At 34.7% G+C, this 15,340-nt stretch overlaps 1 long non-coding RNA gene across 1 annotated transcript; it reads right to left on the bottom strand.

Moving 5' to 3' along the window:
* Positions 1-8,830: 8,830 nt before the first annotated feature.
* On the bottom strand, positions 8,831-14,101 carry LOC118598154. The gene is made up of 6 exons (XR_004947266.1): positions 14,066-14,101; positions 10,873-10,911; positions 10,773-10,799; positions 10,576-10,600; positions 8,953-8,997; positions 8,831-8,880 (listed from the first exon to the last, which is right to left on the bottom strand). It is a non-coding gene; the product is annotated as an uncharacterized LOC118598154 (long non-coding RNA).
* Between the last annotated feature and the right edge of the window lie 1,239 nt (positions 14,102-15,340).

Genomic DNA, 15,340 nt, shown 5'->3' with positions numbered 1-15,340 from the left:
ACAGGTGCTAGCTAACAACAACAAAAATTCTCCCGTTTTTTAATTATATTTTTTAAGTTACTTTCTGGTGCTCACCAGATAGTAACCAGAAAAAAAATTTAAATTTTTTTTAGTTACTATCTGGTAAGCAAAAGATAGTAACTAGTGTGTACCAGTTAGTAATCAGAAAAAAATATGTTTTTTACTTGAATTTTTTGATTTTTTTTTCAGTCACTACCTGGTGCACACAGTTACTATCTGGTGCGCACCAGATAGTAACCGGTGTGCACTGGATTGTTATTTTTAGAAAATATCATTTTTGCTAACTTTAATTTCTTTAACTTCAATGTCGTTTTAGGGGCCCTATATAATATTAAGTTGTGCAACAAAATCAAAGGTAAATATAAAAGAGTGGACGTTTATTTATCTAACAAGGATATACAGTATTTGTTGTTGGGTCACAGGTTTTTGACCAGTCAGTCATTAATTTGTTGGATGCATACGTTCAACTGAAAAACACCAGAAAACCTAAAACTAGAGAAGAAATTAAAAAAATTTGATGGAAGACAACCAAAAATAACCCAATGGCAAACAAATGACTGGAAAAAAGGGGAAATATAAGGATTTCACTACTTAATTATTCAAACTAAAGACCCGCTCCAATAAAAATTGGGATTTTTAACGTGTTTTGGAGGTTATTTACTGAAAAAATGAATCCTAAATTTGCATTTCTACATTTTTCTTTATTAAAATCATTGTGAATCAGGAGTAGATGAAAAAATGCCTCGCCCACAATTCAGAGGCGAATTTCTAATGAACTACTGCCACTCTGGATAAACTAAATCTTAGAAAACAGCATAAAAATGTCATAACCAAAATTAAAAAAAACACTAGGAACGCTTTGAAAATAGATCAAAAAATGATTGGAGTGGGTCATTAAGGCTAAACGAGGGAAAGGTGAGGTAATTACCAAGGCTCAGGTGAGTTAACATGGAGATACTCATACCAATGTGACAATTTATAAAACAGTCAGTGTTACTACAACCAATATTTAAAGTAGAAGTATTACTTTTTTTAGTAATAAATCTTCTGATTTGTCTCTAAAAACATGTCAACGCCTAAATGTCTGCAAAAGAGAAAGTTTTTAGACGTGTGTGACTGTGTTCAGACCAACTTTAATTTTTGTTTTTTTATAGTATTAATACACACACAGTCATAGAAATAGTAGAAGCTCTTGAAAAGTCAGAAATAATTATCTAATTCTCACACGTCCACTGTAGATGCTTCCAGTTTTTAGGATCCAACGTTTACACGTTCCTTCTTCTTTAAATGTGTAAAGGAATGAAACCACTTGATCTTTACATTTTATTATAGATATACTTTATCCAATGATGCTTTACCGAACATGCACGTTTTTTTACATTCATTTTTCAGTATTTTTCTTCAATCAAAACTGCTATTTTTCTGTTTATAATGCAGATGTCGGATGTGTATTTGCTCTATGAAGTGTAAACCGCTTTGTCAGCTCAAGCATCAGGTTTTATTTCAAATGTTTAGCATTTTGAATGTTTTATATGATCTTTCCTACTTGGACTCATGTTTTGTTGAATGAATTTGGGTACCAGCACCAAAAAAAAAAAAAAGTTTCCTTCTTTGAAAACCAAAATTGGACGAGGTTGCAGGTTTCTTTTTTTGTGGTGAAATAGACCACACATTGTGTGATTCTAGTCTTTAATGAGCTAAAGCGACTGTCATGGAGGTAACGATGTGCTCTTCTTAAAAACTACTGAAGAAATGTCTGTAATTCTTTCTTTGAAAATACAGTTTGGAATCTTACTAATAGTTTAAGAAGCCTTAGTCACAAATGCCCTTGCAGGTGAATACTGACTCACTGAAGGTATTAAATGGGTGCAAAATATCAAGGTTGTAGATTGCTCTTTGAATTCGTAGATCGAAAAATATTTGTTTTAAATGGGCATTCTGGGGGTGACATGTTGTAGTGAACACTTATACAACACGTAGGGGGAAGAAACAGGTGAAGTAGGTGAGACAGAGGCATGTCATATGGATTTTTTGATTTTTCAACCTCTCCAAATCCAGCGGACTTACCAAGGAGCTTGTGAGTGCACTCTTCTATGGCAAATGAAAGGGGCCAATAATCACCGGTAAAAGCAAAGTAAAAAACGGTGTATTGGCCTTAAAAAAACGCCACTTTTTAAAGTAGCTCGTTGTAACAAACATTAGGTTATTTAGTGCAAGTCACCAATAAAAAACACAAAACAACATAAATTATGCCGTCTTGTGCTGTCCCAAAATGAGCAAAACTGTGTTTTATCGCATACGAGATTGACCCCTTTAGCTTGCCATACCAGATGGTCTAATTTACATGCTACTTTTAAAATGTGCTCAGAAAGCGGCTTTTTCTATCATACGTGATTGACCGCTTATTGACCCCTTTTGCTTGCCATGTAAGACAGCGTAATTTACATGGTACTTTTAAAACATGCGCGAAAAGCTGCAATTTTTCACATACGTGTTTAAAAGCTTGTTGACCTCTTTAGCTTGCCATACCAGATGACCTAATTTATATACTACTTTTAAAACTTGCGTAAAAAGCGGCATTTTACTGCGTACACAATTGACCGCTTATTGACTCCTTTTGTTTGCCATACAAGATGGCATAATTTACATGCTACTTTTAAAATGTTCGTAAAAAGCGACGTTTTATCGCGTGTGCGACTGACCGCTTATTGACACCTTTTGGTTGCCATACTGGCATAATTTACATGCTACTTTTAAAATGCGCAAAAAAAAAATGTTTTACATGGCGCTTTTCCTCGCAAATATTGGCCCTTTTGGCTTGCCATACCTCCTTGCGTGCAACCTCACCGTTAGAAATGAGGAAATTAGACAATCGGGGCGTACTTTGTGTGGGTATCCTACAGACACAAACGTATCATGTGCACAACCCCGTCTGTATGTGGGATTTGAGTACAGTCAGTTGGGTGCCAGTACTCACACCTTAATGTTGATACTATTGAGTAAGGCTCAATAGTATGACAGCATCCCATCATCATAAGTGTGTGCAGCTTTCATTAACCTTATGAATACCTTACAATACACTTACCACATACATGACAATGGTACATTTCTATTTTCATGATGTCTCTTAAGGTGACCATACAAACTTCAAGGAACATCTACCCCTGTCTATAGCTGTATTTCCTTTACCACTTCCTCCAAGCGCAAAAACTTTTTTTTTTTTTTTAAGAATTGGAAGTTTTTTCAAATTTTTGTGTTTCTATTAGACAAATTTATTATCGTAAATGCAGTTTGCGCCATTTCATAGTCAATGGAAATGCAACTTATGACCCTCTACGAGCCCAAAAACGGGTCAACCCCCCGTACGGGCCCATGTGACTAAGGCTTTATACTATCACTGGCACAAAGCAGGAAAATGTAAACATTCTGTCTTGTTACAGTATTTAAATGTGAAGAATTTTAAATACTGTTAAAGATATAAACTAACAAACAAATGTAATGAGTTTACAGCTATACATGAAGACACAACGACAACTCAGTCATCAGGTTTTGATGTCCATCCAGAACCAACATTTGGATCGCGTCATAATTTATTGTGAAACTATACCGTTTTGATCATTTCTGCTGCATTTTTTGACGTTCATTTACGAAATTGTTCCAACTTGAGGGGATTTGAGTGCTATCACATCAATTTTAACTAACTCGAATATTTGAAATGATGTATATTAAGTGTATTTACTAACAACATTGGTTAATTAATTCACTCAAAGATCATCTCTGAAAAATGATAAGATTTTTTCTGAGTCATGACTTTTTGTTAGACTTGAATGTCTCTTTGGTTTTGAATGAAACTCTCAACACAAGAATTGGGTTAGAATTTCTCACTGACCTTAATGTTATCTCAACCAAAGCCACCAATGTGTTGTTTCCTAAAAATTAAGTATTTCTGCTCCGAAGACACTGAATGACTTTTTTTTGTTTTATTTTTAACCACTGGAAATTTTCTTAGAAATAAATTAACACATTTCAGTTCATTTGGTTTTCATATCACTGTTCTTTGATTGTATAGTAGATGTAGGAGCTGTAGGAAAACCAAACTGAAGCTGAATTGTGAAGTTATTACGGTAAGGCAGTATACTATATGAAGAAACCTGCTCAGTTAGCAGATGAACAGTGTATAAATGTTCTCAAAGACAATTCGCTGAGATGTAAAATAATCAAAAATAAATATGGAGACAACAATTTCCACCATTGGTCTTTCTGTTTTTGTGTATCTAATGTTTCCTTTTTTTAAGATTGCGTAGTTTTGTCGTGGAATTTCTTATTTTGATCTCTAAAGTTTTAAGAAAATCTACCAAAGATCCAATTATCACTTCCAATATAATTGACAACATTTGCTGTTTTTCAATATTTATGAGGAAGTTTCTGCTGTTTCTGTCAAATTAACCCGTTGGGTGAGGTAGGTCATAAAATTTCAAATTTGCTCGAATACATTCTGATTTTACTCCTAAATAAAATGTGGCTGCAGTAACTCGCGTTCTAGTGGCCACTTTCATTGAAAAGTCTATGTAAACTTGGTCTGACTTGATTGTTTACACAGTATTGTTTTTTTTAATTGATTTTTATGCTTTCTTTTCGATTATGGATTACTTTAGGTGTTGTTTGTAGTGCTAAATATTAGGGCCACCATAGAAAAGAGAACAAAGTTGTAAAATTACGACAAAAAAGTTGTAAAACTATGAGTCACAATTTGACAAGAATAAAGTTGTAAATTTATTTATTTATTTTTTTTTTTTAAAGTCATCATCTTACAAAGGAAAAGCATGCTTTTTCGATATTAAATTTGTAAACTCATGACAATAAAGCTCAATTAAAGCAGATTTAAGAAGATTCTTGGGAAATGTGATGACTGTCTAATTTCTCTGAATATATTGTGACATAAAAAAACAGATCATGTTTGATTATCTTTTATTTGTTCTTTTTCCTCATTAAATTATGACTTTTTAAATAATAATTTAAAAACTGTATTGCATGGAGCCCCTAAAGTGACATAAAAAAAAAAAGTAAAACAGAAATTCTAAAAGTTAAAATGAAATATATATGTAGTTATTTTTTGCTTCAATTAAAAAAAAAATCAATTACTATCTGGTGTGCGCCAGTTACTATTAATACTGTATATTAGAAAATTGTAAAACCTTTTAATTCAATGTATTTATTTATTTTTTTACATTTATTTTCTTTTTACTTTGACGCCCTTTTAGGGGCTCCGTATAATTGTCATAAATTGTTGATTTTTTCTATTATGATACAACTTTTTTTCTCATAGTTGTACAACTTTATTCTCATAAATCTTTTACTTCTTACTCGGAATTCTACAACTTTAAAAGTTTGACTTTTTAAAATAATTTCTGTATTTTTTTTCTCATAATTTTATAACTTTATTCATGCAAAATTTACACTTAATTCTCATTTTATGCATTTGTTGTAATAAAATTTTTACTTTTTCTTATAATTTTATTACTTCATCTTTTTTATGGTGGCCCTAATACTCTGGAACTTAATAAAGTATTGTCACACACAAGTGTAAGCACATATTTATTCACAAAAAAGCATCGATGTGACAGACTCTTTTTTAACCATCTTTTCCCTCGTAAAGTGACGTTTTTATCAGTCTGTTTTGCCACTTTTCACATCTTTTCTATTTCCGAGTATGACTCAGTCACACAGACTGACTCATCTAGTGATTTTTATCACACAAATCTGTGATACACAATTCAGTTTTACTGTAACACGTCACAGTCGACCAACCCTGACCTCCAACAGCTTCCAGTGACGTTCCAAACCACAGAAATCTGAAGTTAAACTCAACAGATGAAAAGTTTGAATTCCAATCATCATGCACAAAACAAAAAAGCTATATACAAATGTAAAATATTTCCCTGTAAAATTAACCAACCTTCTTAAAAGAGTGAAAAAAAAATCCACTTCAAGGTCTTGATTAAATTGATTAAAAAGACACAGAAAAATAATTTAATAACTCAAAGTTTTTTCATAACTTCCTAAAAAAACTAGTGATTAACTAGGTATTTAAAACATCCAAAGTCTATTAAAAACAAAAAAAATGTTCATGCTTTGAATTAACATGAGTAGAAGGTAGTATTCAACCTTTTTTCAAAAACACTTTTCCATCACATTCACAAACTCTGATATCGACTGGCTTTTGTTGCACAAGCTCCCCAAAGTAAAAACTGGAGCGTTCCTCCTCTCAGAATGACAACAAAACGCAAAACGGCGTTGGTCAGTTTAGACAAGAGAGAAACAGGAAATTGAACCTGTGACCCTAATATTGACAGTGCTTCCCAAACATGGTCCTCCACTCTGCAGGTTTCCATGTCAATCGTATTTAAGTCGTCTTCATGTGACAAAAAGTGGAGCTTTCTTGTCACAAACAGAGGAAGATTCATTATAGCATTCGAGCATATCACACAACAGAAAAGTCTTAAACTCATCTTAAATTTAGACTTATTAAAGTAAATAAGCCCAGCCTCAGAATAAACCAATCAGAGCTCAAGCATCCTATTCAGAAATTCATCTGACAAAAAAACAGTTTTTTCAAAAACTTACATCCATACAAGCAAAAAAAAAAGCTCAAAAATAAGAACAAACAGCAGATTAAAATATATTTCAGCTCCTTTGAAAAGCAGCAATTTAACATTCTCGTTTTTGATAATTTAAAGGTTTTGCCCCTTAAAACTGTTCTCAAACCTTTCAAAATAATGGTTTTAAATGAGAACAGCATCTCTTCTTTATTGCTATGGTTCAAGTCTTTAGCTGAATGTTCAAAGATCACTATTTTGCAGCACAAAAATATTTTTTTAAACCCTTTCGTTCCTCAGAAATCTGTAATTTTGTGAAAATCTGAGCAGAATCAACGTCAAGCTCCAGACTCAAATCAACAGAACTTCATGCATTCTGGCCAAACATAAAAAACAGTAAACTAAAAGAGAATAATCATTAGATTGTGGATCATCATTCAACTGGAAACATAAAGAAGAATAAACTCAACCAATCCACACACTTTTTCTGAAAAAGTAAGAAAAAAAACAGAAAATGTTGAGTTTGATTAAGAAGCCACTGCAACAAACATCACGAAAAGGAGTTGGTCGCATCAGTTGTCTTGTGCGGTTCTTGTTGGTTTTGTGAGCCACATAAAGCAAAGTAATCTGAATAATTTTAATTATTATCCCTGACAGTCTAATGTCTGGTTCACACTGGACGCAGAAGCGCCGCGAAACAGCGCGGAATGAAGACCGCTTCCATTCGGGGCCCTTGTTAATGTATTGTGTGGTTCACACTAGCCGCGGATCGTTTCGCCGTCTGGTCTATGTTGTGCGAGATCCGCGAGCGACCCGCGTCAATTCTAGAAGGAAGTTATATCAAGATACATGAGAAAATCTGGTTTATTTTCAAAATATAACCAATTTTTTTGCAATAAAACACTGCAATCACACTTCTCTCTCTGTCTGAACAACAGATATATTATAGAAGTTTAGGCCTACTAACTACTTTCTTCTTTTAGGAAAAACACGGGGCAATATTTTTAGGTTATTAACTTACCCATGATGGCGAAAACAAACAAAAAAGCTCTAGCAGAAGCGCCTGTCGCGGAAAAATGCGCGTCTGGTGTGAATTGCAGGAGAGAGCGGATGCCGCACACATTCCGCTCCCCGCCACGTCCAGTGTGCACCTAGCGTAAGTCTCAATTTATCTATAAATGAAATCAGCTTTTATTTATGTGGATCTTTTAAGATATGTTGGACCATTTCATTGAATTTTCTCTAAAAAATGGTTTACAGCTTTAACTGACAAACAGGTACGCTATAGTGGGTGTCAGTTTATGTGCATACCACGACGTCGGTGCTGATAGACGGATGAAGCTGAGATTTATGCGGAAATGGAGTTCCAACATTTAGATAAAAATGTTTGCCTATAGAGCCAAATATGGACACAGATTGAAAAACTAAGGCTACAATGTCTGAAATAAAAAAAATAAATCTGCTTTTAGTTGGTTTATGTAAATATAAATAAAAATAAAACCTAAAATTCACTGAAAATCTGCTGTTAAAACCTTTTTTTTTCAACATTTGGGAAGAATAAATGAGAAACTACACTGTAAAAAGAGAAATGTTGAATGAATAAACAATATGTATATATCTTCTGTGTATATATATATATATATATAGTAGATATATATATATATATCTTCTGTGTGTATATATATATATATATATATATATATATATATATATATAGTAGATATATATATACAGTAGATATGGTATATTGGTTTTAATCAAATTCGGTTTTTTTGTTACACAAACCATCAACTCAAAATTTTAATTTAATAAAAACTATTGATTTCAAATGTAAAAATCTACAAAACTTTTGTAAATTGAACCAGGGTTTCACTTTTTACAGTGTATTACTTATAAACCTACATAAATCACAATATATACATTACAAGTACCTTTATATTAAAAGGAGTGTTCACAAAGTGGTAAAAATGTAAGACAAAAACCAGGAGTGGCAGGAGAAAAAGGAGGTGTGTGCACTGAAACCTCCAAAGCTCAACCACTGAATAAATACATCAATAAATAACTTATTTTCTCTGGGTCAGACTGTCCCATCACAACGCTTTAAATTCCCTCTACTGCCCCGCTCCCCGAGCCGCTCTCTGCTGCTCCAGCATGGACTTGATGGCGGGGGACAGCATGGCGGGCGATATGGCCGGCGTGAAGGGTCGGAGAGGATACTGGACGCTTTTACCCGGAACGTAGATGCACTGGAAGAATTTCTGGCCTGAAACACAAAAGCCTTCGTTATGATTCATATTTGATAATCTGTTGTGCCTTTGGTTTCAGGAACTTTTACCTGATTTCTTCCTTTCTGTGATGTTATCTTCAGACTTGTCCTCTTCTATAAGAAGAGTACAACACATGCTGTAAAACATCCTTTTAATACGATATAGATAGAATTAAAACACAAACTTTACCCTACAGAAATTATTGTTCTTATTTAAACATAAAGAAAAATAAGATAAAGAAGTATAAGGAAAAGTTTGTCCAAAAGAGATTTCATGCAGAAAAAAGGAATTGTTTTAATTTAAAAAATTCTTATTTCTTACATTATTTTTTATAAAACACACTTTTGATATTTTTTTACTTTCTTAAAGTCACTTTTCAAAAGAAGTATTCTCATTTATTTTAAGTCTTTTAGTTTGTTACAGGGAAAATAAAAATATACATTTGTTTATTAAAAAGTGATATAAATTAAAAAGGAAATATGTTTGCCATATTATGCAACCATTAGTGACCCATGTATCATGAATTGCACTGTATCATGAGATTATGATTAAAAAGCTGGGAATATTGAGAAAAGTCTTTAAGTTTTTTTAGTTTAAATCGTCTTATCATACAGATTCATAGTTCGTAGAAATACTAAATGTTCTTGATGTGTTCTTTTACTCATTTTATCCTAGTTTTTAGAACTTCAGACACTATATTATCTGTTGTTTTTACTAAACTAGGCTAACACATATACAGACATTTGTCTGGACCGACACCCGGTCCCAGATGAGTGGAAGAAGATGGATGGATGGACGTGCAACGATTTAAAAAAAAAAAAAAAAAAAAAAAACTAACTCTGACTTCATCTTCCTGGGAACCGAAGGTCGCAAACATGCAGTTATGGGAAGACGCTAAACCTTGGTAACTTTTTTCCAAAGCACCTTTATTGTGCAAATATAACCATATTTGCTCCTTGTTGCAAGTAAAGCTTTAAAAGATTCTTTTTTGACTTTTGAGTCTTGTTGAATCTTTTTATATGCCTGGAAAACTGGATACAAACTAACAGCATTTCTTTACAGTTCATTTGCAGGAAACATTTTAGATAGCTATTTATATGTGTCCTCAGTCATCAGAAAAACATGAACATCTTAAAAAACACAATTTTCATTGGAGTGGCTCTTTAAGGAGGTATTATAGTTTCTCCTCATACTATTCTGGCTGTAATAACTTATTCTTTAATCAAAATCTAAAAACAAAATTCTACTTGAGGCATTTCTTTTATCCCACAACCCCTTAGTGTAGACATTTGAGATGGTTACAGTCTATTTTTCATGCAGTTTTTTACCAATAAAGACTTTTTACCCCATTCACAAAATAAAACACAAACACGTGTTCTGATTGTGAGCTACACAAATAAAATCACGCTGAAATACGCCGACATTTTAGTGCTGAATCAGGAAATAAACACCTTAGAAACTAAATCTTATATATTAGAAAATGTTTGCACTCGTGAAGGTTTAGATATTTGTTTAGAAAAGTGTTACTGTTGTATTGTAAATCTCAAAATGTCAATATTTTAGTTGCATTAACTCCTCTAAATCAAAAAAGTATTGGAGGAAAGTGGAATTTAACATTATTTATTGTTGTTTTATTCCAATGTAGTTCTTCATGCAGAGTTAAACAGTGCAAATTATCTTACAGGACTTACAGGAAGCGGGTTCTCTTTCCATTCACTATTAACAATAAGCATATACAGCGTTATAGTCAGGAAAGGCAGCATTAATAAAGCCTCATTCGTCAGTGATGGGGTGACTGTGCAGCTAGAGAGCACAATTATTGTTCTTTCATCCAAGAGGCATCTAAACTAGGAAACATTTTCTGGACGATGCATGTTGTGGGACTTACTCGTTGGTGGTGGATGCTTCTCTTTGTCTGGAAATTCAAAGGGAAAAAAGTGAAATTCATCACTGTCGCATGAACATGAGACTATAATCTAAGTTTGTACCTTCAGCTTGTTTGACAGGTTTCCTTTCAGGCTTCGCAGCTGTGGAAGAGAAAGACAGCTTTATTGCAGCCTGTCAGTGCTTTAGCATTCTTCTTCTGCAGCATTAAAACCTGAATAATCAATATGCATGAAGCAGCAGTTCATTCATTTGAAGGATTTCCTCTGATAGCTTAATCTGTTAACAGAACATCAGTCACACCCATTTGTTCGACATTTATCTATTAGTATTCTAAAGTCAGAAATTAAACATTTGCCTTCAGTCTCAAAATGCTTACTGAGTTCATTTGTTTTTTTGTTTTTTTTTGCTGTTTCTGTGCTTCTGGATTTCTGATTTCCAAACCCTGAAGGTTTTTTAATCAACACTTCTGCTGTGAAGCAGATGGCTACAGGTGCTGCACATTAATCAAAACCTGCAATTTACCACAACAAAAGAGCAAAGAGATTTAAACCCACTGGGCGGGTCAGCTCCGGTCTGGATAGCAGAACATTCACACTTGGCTTGCATTTTTATGCTACCAGGTTTGTTGGCCAGCTACCGACTGGACATCAGAAAAGTCAACAAGACATTAACAATTATTCTGTTCCCTTTTGTGTCCGACGTCTCTGGCTACACCAAAAAAATACAAATTTCAGAGTTCATTTTATTATTTGAGTCAAATCTTCCTCAACTGACAGTGTAATGACAACAGTGGCCACTAGGGGCAATTTTCACAATGTTTTGTGCAGTGACCCGAAACAGGTGAAATCCGCAAACTAGTTGTTTTTATTTTTTTACAATAATCATTCATTTTTAAGGCTGTAAACATCCTCAGTACAAACTCTATACACTTTTCTCAAACAGAAATGAACATTTTCAAACTTTTCTCTCTTTAAACTCTCAAAGTTGAGCTGAGTGGATCAAAATATCGATAATATCAATGTAAAGTTGGTATAGATATTGGATCGATACCAACCCACAGATATCAATATTACCACTCTTTTTTGAAGCTTTTCTTTATCTGCAAAAAAAAATCAAGCTGATTCGTGATTAAAAACAAACGAAAATTTAAGGTTCATGTCACATCCACCGCATGTACGAAAAATATCGGAATTGGTATCGATATCGGCGATGTTGACAGGTATCGGATCGGTATTGGATAGATATCCAAATGCTAAGCCCTATCTCAAAGTTAAAACCTTAAAAAAAAGAAAAACTGATCATGATCAAAGGTTTATACAAATTTGACAAACTGAATGTGTTTTGTAGAGGAGAGACAACAAAGAGGTTTGATTGACAATAGTCTACAGCCAATCAGAATTTAGAGCACAATATGCTGTAAAACAATACATGCCAAATAACTGAAAAAGACCACCAGATGTTGAACTCCATTAAAGCGAGGGACCACTGAGTAAAAGGGTAATAAGGACTTTATATGTACCAGAAAGATTTAGTCAAAAACCACCATGGAAGGCTAAAGGCTGTTTAAAAACCGTTTTAAATGTTACTTCAGTCTGTCTGTGGCTCAGTTTGAGCTTTAACCCAAGAGGGGGAAAATAAAAATAAAAGTGAGGGATCTTTTGATTGTTTTAATGAAAATAAGACAAACGTCATCAGCCCATGAAGCTAGAGCGATCCAAGCTACAACGGCACTCGCTGCGGTTCTCCAGGGAGCAAACCGCCGTCCATCCAGCTAAATGAGCTCTGTGACGATGTATCCAGAGTGTATCCCGCCTTCCCCCAACAGCAACTGGGACAGTTTCCGTGAACCCAGTGGGTTAGGGAAATGGATGAAAGTTCAGGACAAAAATTCCTCGCATCAAGCAGCCATCGTGAATTATTTCTAACCTTGGATCTAGTCACTAAAAACGTCACATGCCCAAAGCTGAGTCCCTGATTGGTTGGCGTGCTCTCCACGCCTTGCCCGTCTTACTGAGTCTTTACATTGACTTAAAAGTGAAACTTGACACCACTGCTGTGTTAGCCTCGTTCGGTGTGAATGCACCATACGGGTGATACAAGTTTTTGAGTCATCCGGACCCATGGGGGGTCATGAACAGTAATGGCGTTCATCCTAGAGACGACTGCAGGTGTGTCCTGGGCTATGTCCGAATTAGTTTACTAACTCCTAACTACTAAAAACCTATATAGTGCAGGACTATCTGGTGCAGGGGTCTCAAACTGGCGGCCCGTGGGCCATTTGCGGCCCCCAAGTTGATATTTTGCAACCCCCAACCTTTATATGAAAGTTCAATGTCTGCTAAGCAATAACTTCTGCATGTCGAGGCTTCATTGATGATAGCTTTATATTTGCTTTGTGACGTCACAGCTTGCTTTATGCTAAAAACTTAGCATTTGATTTTGTCGTTGGATCTGGTCGTCAAAAAAGTCCTTAGCAACAGTTGCTAGCTTCTGTTGTTTAACAGGACAAGCCGGAGATATTGCTTAGTAGTATATAGACATGAACGAAATGTTCAATAAACTTGTTCTGTAGACAAACAATAAACCAAAAACGTACACAGTGGACGCTAAAACATATTTTGGGCACAAATGGAACCCCATATTTGTTCTCTCAATGCATTGTGGTGTATATTCGCCAGTCAAGTGAGCATCGATGAACTCTAGTTTTTTGCCGAGACTTCTGGGAAATTTCTAGGGATTTAGAATTGTACAAACACACTATATAGTGTTCTATGTAGTGAAGGAATTCGGACATAGCCTTGCAGTTCCTTTGAGGCTCGTGGAGCTACATCACGTCATTAAAATGGAACGTTCCATTGTCATGAATGGGTTAAATTTATTGTGCAGTATTGCTTGTACTTGTGATGTATGGGTAGTTAGGGATGTGGTACCAAAACCGGTACCGTTTGGTGCTGGTGCCACAAAAGTTACCATAAAGGTTAAGTTTTAACCTTAATGATATTGTTAATGTGAAGACATTCTTGACAATCAAACGGAACATCATTTTGAGTAGCCTTTATGGCCTAAAAGAAGAATATCCAAATGCAAAATCTACACTTTTTTTCTGGTTCCTTAAGGGACATGTGTCTTTTTCTAGAAACAAATATCCAACTAACTCTTAAAAAGTTTTACATTTTTTATATTTTTGCAAAATGCATGTCAGTTGAGTGAAATCTCAATCTTCTCTCACCCATTTTACCAAAATGCACCCAATCATAAAAAAATAACAGCTTCAGCGAAATAAAAGGAACTTACTTTTCTTTGGTGACAGCAATCTCAGCCTTGACTTCCCTGTAATCAAAAACACATTACGACACCGAAACTGCCGTTTCCTGGATGCTAAAATGGAATCCCATTGGATGATCGGTTACCCGATTCAGATGACCTGACAGGAGTGTCTCTTCTGATGCTAGACGTCACGTTTGCCCTCTTTTCATCCTGCACTCTCCTATATCTTAATCGCAGGGGACGTGGTTTTGGATCTGGATCTGCTCAGAATAATAAACGTCTAATTTAATTACTACATTTAAGCAGAGAGAAACAGCAACGGTGGATTTCACCTTTCCTCTCCGTAGATGCTTTGACTCTGCGCTTGACAGCTGCAGCTCCATCAGTGAGGAAGAAACACAATTAGTTTCCAATCAGCTCTCTTGTCGTTGATGTGATTGATCACTTGATCCATGCTAATTGATCCTTGTCAGTGGGTGTTACCTGTCTTTTCGGATGTTGATTTCCTTTTCTGGGTTGCAGCTGCAGGCCCTGACATAATGAGAAAAGACCTGTGATTAACAGCTTGAGCAGCTTCTAATCCAAACAAAACCAAAAGTGTTTTTTTAAAGGAGGAGAGTTTAGTCATTCGTTGCTGTCTACTCTGGAAAATTCAAACTGTTCTTTGAAGATGCAGTCAGTTAGAAAAAGAAATACTCTCAAATTAAGATAAAAATTAGAATAATCCTTGCAGTCTGGTGTTTTTTAACCATCATTCGGTTGTTTTGCAACCCTTAGCCGACCATAGATAATTACTTTAGGAGACGATTATGATGACTTCCAAAGGTCCAATCCTTTTAATCCCCCAAGTGACAAAGAAAAACTCAGCTTTAAGCATCTTTATCCATACAAAAGACTAGAAAAAAACAACCAAACACACTAAGAGATCAGCTTACATTGGTCGTTAATACTTTTTTTTTTACAGTATGGTACTTACTGGGTATTTACATGGGTTCTTAGGCTGTTCCTACATGATACTTACATAGTACCTACTGAGTTTTTGAGATATTTACATGATGAGCTAAGATGTGTCTCTCGTTTGTTGGTATTTATGTGTTACATTTGTGGCCTGTGTTTCTTTGTACTTACCATGTGTAGGAAGAGAGTAGGTACACAGAAAGTACTTCTTGAATTCATGTGGTGAGTTTATTTGTGTTCCTTGATAATTACAATTTATCAGAAGAGAGTAAGTGCACAAAAAGTACATTTTAAGTACTTGGATTCATGTGATAAGTGTATGTTTGTTTCGTGGTAATTACCATA

This window comes from Oryzias melastigma, linkage group LG24 (assembly GCF_002922805.2).
Source record: "Oryzias melastigma strain HK-1 linkage group LG24, ASM292280v2, whole genome shotgun sequence".
Taxonomy (NCBI): Eukaryota; Metazoa; Chordata; class Actinopteri; order Beloniformes; family Adrianichthyidae; genus Oryzias; species Oryzias melastigma.
Note: the sequence above shows the minus strand (reverse complement) of the source record. Positions and strands in the feature narration are given on the sequence as shown.